Source organism: Canis lupus, chromosome 7, assembly GCF_003254725.2.
Source record: "Canis lupus dingo isolate Sandy chromosome 7, ASM325472v2, whole genome shotgun sequence".
Lineage (NCBI taxonomy): Eukaryota > Metazoa > Chordata > Mammalia > Carnivora > Canidae > Canis > Canis lupus.
In genome coordinates, this window is record NC_064249.1 from 38,100,292 (window position 1) to 38,108,789 (window position 8,498).

Genomic DNA, 8,498 nt, shown 5'->3' on the forward strand with positions numbered 1-8,498 from the left:
AGGAAGGAGGTAAACCCAGGCTCTGCCTTCAAGGGTCTAGTAGATGAACTGAGCACAGTGATAGAATCGGACAGTGACAGATGTCCTGGCTGTCGTAAGCTGAAGGTGCTGAACAAACGAGGGCGTGTCTGCGGAGCTGCCACCCACTGTGGTTGTACAGTGGCTAGAGCCAATCTTGGTCCAGAATCCATATGGATAGGATATTTCATTCAGAGGCCCAGGAAATAGCCCACATTATTTGAATATTCTTTCACAGAGCACCTGGACTACTTTAGGGCCATGCAAACACTATTATTCCTAGAAGGGGAAAAAAAGGATTTCAAGGAAGAAAGTGGATATACATCTCCCAATTTGCCAGATGATTCACTTAATATCTGGATGTCAGAAAGACATCCAGGCAGAGCAACAACACATACAAAAGCATGGATGGAAGTCTAGGAAAGCAGGGAACATTCCAGGGATTACAGTTATGTCTCGGGCTGGAGCTTGTGTGGAAGGGATAGGAGTTGGCTCGAGTTGGCCAAAATCCCAACAGTGAAGGGCAAAGAAATCTGGACTTTATCCTGGTGGCCCTGTTGGGTCACTGGAATGTTTTCAGCAGGGGGCAGAGTGACATGAACGTTGCAAGTTACTATGTAACAAACTACCCCAGAATTTGGTGGCTTGACACAACCTTTTTGTAATGATCACAAGTTCTGTGGGTCAGGAAATGTCTGGAGGCTCAGCTGTGAAGGCACCAATGGTGGCAGCTGGAGCAACTAGGAGTGAGGATTCCTTTCCAGAATAATTCTCAGCTCTGAGAGCTGGCTCAACCAGGCCTATTCCCTAGACCTCCTTTTAGCTGAAAAAAATAACAATTTTGCTGAAATCCACTTCCAAACTGTTTCCAGGCACCGTTCTAAGCACTTTACACATTTTCACTCATTTCACTCCAAGAAATTCATACAGCAACTGGAATGGCTCCTTTTGGCAAAGACTGGCATTGTGGCATTGGCAGGAGAAAGACAGGTTTTCTTCAAGTTCTATGTCTTTGAATGATGTCTTCACCTCTCTTAGCCTCAGGCTATGAAATTATAATACCTAATCCCATTTGTGTATGCATAAGGATTAAGTGAGAGAATATGTGGAAAGCACTCAATAAATGCCAACTGAGTGAGGAGGTTTTGCATCCCAAGTGATAGCCAACACAGGGGCGCCTTGGTGGCACGGTCAGCTGGGTGTCCAACTCTTGGTTTCGGCTCAGGTCATAATCTCAGCATCATGAGACCGAGTCCCACATGGGGCTGCACACTCAGTGCAGAATCTGCTTGAGATTCTCTCTCCCTCTGCCCTTCCCACTCATACTCTCTTTCTCCCAAATAAATAAATAAATCTTTAAAAAAAAAAAAAAAAAAGGAAGAAGAAGAAAGAAAAAAAGCCAACACAAATTTCGCTTTTAGGATAAAAAAAGGAATTTATATGATGATTTTTGGATGTATCCACTTGGAGAGGCTGAATTTCAGTCCCCAGAATCCCCTTTCCCATTTGTTTCTGTTCCAGGTGGGCTACGGGTGATGATCCCTGTCAAGGGCTGGAGGACAGAAGGGAGGCCATGGCCGTTCAGTGGCAGATGTGCACCTCCCCCAAGGCGCTCAGTCAAATGCTAACATAGGTGCTGTGGTGGAGGAATTCTGCAGGTGTGGTTAGAGCCCCTAAGCCATTAACTGTAAGTGAGCCAAGCATGCTCCCTGCTCTTGGGATCTTCTTTCTTCGGTGTGACCTATGGATGTCTGGCTTTGACCTTGCCACGGCATTTCAGCCTGCTTGCGATCTTCCCACCCTGAGCACCTGCCCCGTGGATACCAGCTTAGCCAGCCCCTACAATTAACAAATCCATACCTCCATATACCTGTCTGCCTCTCTATCTATCATCTATATGATTCTGCTAGTTCTGCTTCTCTGGTTGAACACTAACTGCTATAATGGGCTCATGTGGCTGGAAGGTCCAAAGAAGGCTCAAATTATGTCAGTGAGTCATCTAATTAGTTAATACTTCTCTGTCTCTTTCTGTGTCTCTCTCAAGCTCTGTCTCCACTCTGCTGGCCTCCGCATGAGGCTTCATTCAGTCGACTGGTTCTCCCTATGTGGGGAGGAAGAAGATGGCCTCTGAACAGCTGGGACTCACATCTTCCCAGGCAAGCCCAGCAGAAAGACACATCTTTCTCTCCAAGGGTCCTCTTGGATCAGTCACTGTTGCCAGGGTACTGTGGCTGGATACTCAATTTGACCAGGCCTGTGATGAGGGGGATTCTAGAACTGATAGCCCCCTCCACCCTCAAGGATTGGGTAGAAGTACAGCCAGAACAGGGATGTGAGTATGCATGCTAGACAAACAGCCGTAGAGACTGCAGCCTATTCTGTATGACAGTGAGTGGGTTTCTGGATAATTAATCTTCTCAGCCACTGATCTTGACCTACAGGAGCCATGTGTTTGGACTTCCTTCCACAGGCTAACTTGCACTGACACATCCTCTGGTTGCCTTTCCCAGATGCAACATACTCCTGTGAAATCAAAGACAGAGCCCAGTCTGGCTGGTACCACATCTCACACCACTTTTTAAAAATATTTTATTTATTTATTCATGAGAGACACACAGAGAGAGGCAGAAACAGAGGCAGAGGCTGCCTGCAGGGAACCTGATGCAGGACTCAATCCCAAGACCCCAGGATCACAACCTGAGCCAAAGGCTCAACCACTGAGCCACCCAGGTGCCCCATCTCACACCACTCCTATACCCAGCTGTGTGATCTTGGTCAGAGCACATCATCTCCCTGTGCCTCCATTTACCCATTTGTGTAATGGAAATGGCCATGCCCAGCCTTCCCATTCCTGGAGACCAGGAGTGTGAACTTAGAACCACAAGTTAGAAGTGGAGGATTATTTCAGATCTTTCAATCTGGCGGTTCATATCTCTGCTCCCTCTAGGAATGGAACTTCTCATCCTCCTTCCCAAAAAGATGTTTGCCCTCCCCACTGTTCCCCTGGAGACCTAATGCTGTAATATTTGCAGAGGAACGTGATGACAGAAAGTTCATAAGGCCAAGGACAACAAGAGAAGTGAAGGCATGGGACAACCCATGGTCCCAGCTTCCCAACAAGAGGCACACTGGAGCCAGTGTGCTCTGCTGGACTCAGAGTGGTTCCTGTTCTAGAGGAGAGGCACCCCTCTCGGTGGGTGTCCTTTTGTCAATTTAACAGAGTGAGCATGATAGTAACGTTGGCAGTGGAGCAATAATAAGACCAGGCTGTCTAGATTTGGACACCAGCCATTTACAAAGATATTTGGAAAGCTGGTGCTCACAAGAAGTCACCCTCACAGGGACAGGTGACGGTGGCAGACCTAACCCATCCTGCAGGAAGCTGAGCTTGGGCACAGCATCTCTCTGTGGGGGGAGGACCCAGAACCCACTTGAGTGCCAGGGACACTATTACACCACCTTGCTCCTTGCCCTACCCGGTCTTCAAGGACCGAGGAGAGAATCATTACCACCCTGAATTCTGAGCCTCAATGACCTGAGAAAAACATTAGTTAAGAGGAGCTCCCGCGAGGGCAGGGAGGAGACGTCTGTCTCTTCAAGAGTCGCAAGACAGACAGAGCTGGGGTTCACCTTGGCAAGTCCTGCTTCTTATGCAAACAGTTTCACATTTTTCTAAAGTTGGTAAGGCTGCAGCTGCAGACCAGGTCACCAAGAAAAATGTGAAATGCTATTAGGAGAGAGAACAGGAAAGCCAGCAAAAGCCTTTCTGATCTAAAACCTGCTATAATTGGACAGATTTGCATTCTCCTTGGAGAACCAAGGACTCCTAGATCCCTGCACACTGAAGCTTGAGCCAAGTTCTGAGCTGCACCAGAGACAAAGGGGGCCTGTCCCAGCAGGCTTCTACCTACATGGGGCAGTACCCAGCTTACTGGGCAGAGGGGTTGTCCTTGGAGGGAATGGAGCAGCATGAAGCGCACCTGGGATACGTACTAGCTAGTAGTAGTGGTATGTAGTAGTAGCAGCGGCAGTAGTAGGTAGTAGTAATAATATGTAGTAGTAGTAAGAGTACATAGTATATAATAGTATATGGTAGTAGCATGTAGTAGCAGTGGTATGTAATCGTAGCAGCAACAGTTGTGGTATGTAGTAGTTGTTGTAGTATGTAATAGTATATTGTAGTAGTATGTAGTAGTATATGCTGTGTAGTAGTATGTAGTAGTATATAAGTAACATGTGGTAGTATGTCATCATAGTATGTGGTAGGTATACTAGTAGTGTGTAGCAATATGTAGTAGGATATAGTATGGAATAGTATGTAGAAGTATGTAGTAGTAGTGTTTGGTACAAGTATATGGTGATATATAGTAGTACTATGTAGTAGCTACTAATAGCATGTAGTAATAGTATGTGGTAGTATGGAATAGTAGTATGTTGTAATAGCATGTAGTGGTACCAGTACTATGTGGTAGTACCTCATGGCAGTATATGTAATAGTCATAATATGTAATATTACTAGTACTATATAGCAGTAGTATGTAGTAATGTGTTATAGTAGTAGTAATAGTAGGTAGTGGTAGTAGTAGAATGTAGTAGTCATAGTATAAAATACTAGTAGTACGTAGTAGTAGTCTGTAGTCCTAGTATGTTGTACTAGTACTATGTAGTGGCTCAGTATGGGAGCCATTAGCCACCTGTGTCTATGTAAAGTTAAATTAATTAAAATTCAGTAGTAAATTTATGCTTCAGTTACCCAGCTGCCCCGGCCACCATTCAAGTGCTCTGTGGCCACATGGGCCCAGTGCCTGCCATATTGGATGGCACACATGGAGACCATTTGCACCCTCTCAGGAAGTTTGGGTGGACAGCACTGAGTTAGAAATAACTGGGCTGCATGTGAGAGATGCAGCCTCAGACTTGCCTCACCAAGATGTTGGTTTATTTCTCTATTTCATAAAATTCTAGGTCAGTAAAGTAGCTCAGTTCTGCTAAGTGACCAGGACTGGCGATGCTCACATGGTGTCCTCTGCGTCAGGGAGCCCGGTTCCTTCTGTCTTGATGCTCTGCCATTCCTGGGATGTTCCCCTATCCACGTGGCTGGAACGGCGCACCAGCCAGGGGAGGGGGAAGGAGAGCACACTCCCTCCTTTGCAAGGCACCCCTGGGCTGTGCCTCCATCACTCCCACTGGTCTCTGCTGGGCATAAACTGTCACATGGTCTCGTCCAATGATGAGGGAGGCTGGGAACCCTTCTGCTGGTGGGTGAAGAGGAGCCCATGGGGGGGGGCACACAGCAGCCCCTCCCTGGCAGTTCCGACAGCAAGAGCCCATGCCCACCAGCCCTGTGTTCCTGCAGCTGTTCTGTGTGTTGCCGTTCTCTCCCCTTCCTTCCATCCCTTGCCCCCCTGCACCCTTTCTGTGTAGCGGGCCCCGCATCCAGCTGTTCCACACATTTGCTCTCCCTTTACCTTCGCGGCCACCCTGTGAACAAGGCATTCCTTGTGCCCACTTCACAGACGGACATGTCGTGGCTCAGCAGAGTGAAGTAACGAGAGGGGCCACATGGGTCCCGGAGCTCTCCCTCGTGTTTACACGGTCCACTTGTACTGCCTTCCTACCTGCCCTGGGGCCCCCTGCCTCCCATCCCCAGGGTTCCTGCCACCCCTCTCTCCTGCACTCCAGCTCCCCCTCCACCAGCCTGCTGGCTGGCCTTCTGTCCCATGTCCAAACAGCAGGCCAGCCTCACTTGGCCTGCCGCTTACCAGTTCCACGCTGCTCCTAATAAATCCATCAAGTTGTAATCAATCTATAGATCAGCTCTCCTGATTACATCTGGTGGAGATTAGGTTTGCGTATTTACAGCCAAAGACTCAGGCAATAAAGCACAGTGACAGGACAAATGAGGTGACCTCAGAATACCTGACCTCTTCTTCCCCTGGGGTCTGTCTGGCCAGGCCCTGGCCACAGGTGACTGGCTACCTGCTGTTCTCCTCCCCACCTGTCCCCAAGGCTAAAGGCTGTGGGGGTCACAACAGACATCTGGCCTCAGGCTGGAAGTCAGGACCCTAAAGGTCACAGAGAAGAAGGTCTCTGGGGGGGACAAGACTTGTGCGGAGCATCATCCTCCCACTCAGGAGAACCCTTCCTCCTCCGTAGGTAATAATTCTTTCCCTCCACTTGGGTACAGGGGCAGCAGAGGCCCTCTGAGAGCTGGCCAGCCCGGAACTAGTCTGGAAACTCTGCATTTGGTCTGGGCTATTCCCAACCAAACAGGAAGGGACCGCAGACAGCAGGGGGACACAGCAGTGGGTTAGGGACCAGAGCGGGGCCGGGGGAGGGGGGTGGGAGGCACACTTGTGCTAGGAGGACAGATGAGAAGATACTTTGGAAACTAAAAATCAGCCTCTTTCCCCTCTCCCTCTCCAGAAGCAGGCTGCCTGGTTGAGGCAGGCACCCTGACCACTCACCCGGCCCTCCTGTGAGGCCCCTTGCCATCCAGCTTGGACCTCTGGAGCCTTCTGCCCCACCCCCACCCTCTTCCCTGCAACACCCCCACTCCCAGGCTGTAAACAGAGGCTGCACACCCTGAGTGTTCGTTCAATGTGAACTGACTTCGCCCACTCATGCAGGCACCAATCAATTCATATGTCTCCGCGATTTCCTCACTCAGCTTCCCGGAGTCCCCCAAGCCATTCCTGTCTTCTCGGAAGCTGTGGGTGTCCTAGAACCGATGAGTCGCCAGAGGATGAGAGGAGCCAGGGAGAAGAAAGGAGAGAACTGGGTTTGGGAGGTGGGAGTAAAGAGACAGAGAGGGTGGGTGCCTTCCACCCTAAAGGTAATCCATGCCAGGGCATGAGGTGGCTCCTGCACCCTTACACTCACTCACCTCTGGCAATCAGAGTGGAATGGATGATGGGGATGAAGGCGCGCGCCTCTCGTGAAAAGCATGGTGTGATGTGTAGACTTGTCGAATCACTATAGTCTACACCTGAGCCTGATGTAACACTTAACTAGAGTGGGGTTAATAGAAGGGAAGGGAGGAGGGAGAGTAGAGGGAAGGAACTGTAGGGGCGCCTGGGTGGCTCCGTGGCTGAGCATCTGCCTTCGGCTCAGGTCATGATCCCAGGGTCCTGGGATCGAGTCCCGCATCACACTCCCCGCAGGGAACCTGCTTCTCCCTCTGCCTGTGTCTCTGCCTCTCTGTGTGTCTTTCATGAATGAATGAATGAATGAATGAATAAATAAATAAATAAATAAATAAATAAATAAATAAATAAAACCTTTGAAAGAAAGAACTGTAAAATGAAACGAAGAGAAGCAATCAACCACAAAGCCGCCCACCTAGAAGGCAGGGGCTGCCAGCCCCAGACCTCCTCTCCTCACTGAAGACGTGTGTCATGCGGAGACGAAACCCTGTGTCTTCTTACTGACCTGCCTCCAAGTGTCTCAACTGAACTCCCTCTGGCCCTAAAACCGGGCAGCTTGGCCTGGTACCCCCGACCCTGCCAGTGACCCCTTCAGCTGGGCTCCCAGTGCCTCCAGGGGCAGCAGGCCAGGGCCAGGGCCACTCTACAGAGTTGTGTGGTCTCATGTCTCCTGTGATGACACATGGGGACACGAAGCTCTGTGATTCTGGTAGGCACCACAGACTGGTCTCTCCTGGCGTTCGGTTCATGGGCGTGGGTTAGTTTGTTTCCCTCCTAGGCAGGCAGCTCTTATGTCAGTACCTCCCAGGCTTCTGGGGGGCCCTGGGGCTGCCTGCCACAAATGGCCTCCCAGGAAGCCCTTGGACTGTGCCCAGGGGCAGCTCCTCCTGCCCGGTGCCCAACCGCCCCCCCCACTCCAGGACCCCTGGGAGCTGCAGTTTAGGGATGGGTACCAGAGACACTTGCATTTGCAACCCAGGCCCATGGTGAGCAGTGTCATGTCTGACACTCCATGGAAGACGATCCTACTCCTGCCTCTCACCAACCATGTGACATGGAGCAAAGGACAGAGACTCTCAGGGACTCAGTTTCCATATCTTAAAGACAAGGACAACAACAGTACCCAGCTTGTAAAGTCGGCATGAGGACTTCCTCGAGAGGACTCAGCACGATGGCTGCACATAGTAAGTGCTCAATAAATGGTACTGCAAGGTTGTAGGAAATATATATATATTTCTCTGCCCCCGGCTCCTATAACCCTGTAATAAGGGTTCTTTGACCTCCATTTGTGACTCAGGGCTCCTGAAACCCTTGTCAACTTCTTGGGTGACAGGAGAGTCTTTTGACTGCCATTAAGAGGAATGACTTGACCACAGGGGAGGGGACACACCCCACCTCCACCGAGACAGAAGCTCTTGGGATTGGGACCCTCCCAGACTTCACCCTATGTACCCCTGCATTGGGCTATTCATCTCTTTTACATCCTTTAATATACTGGTAAACATATTTCCCAAGTTCTGTGAACTGTTCTAGCAATGAGGGGGTCCTTGGAAC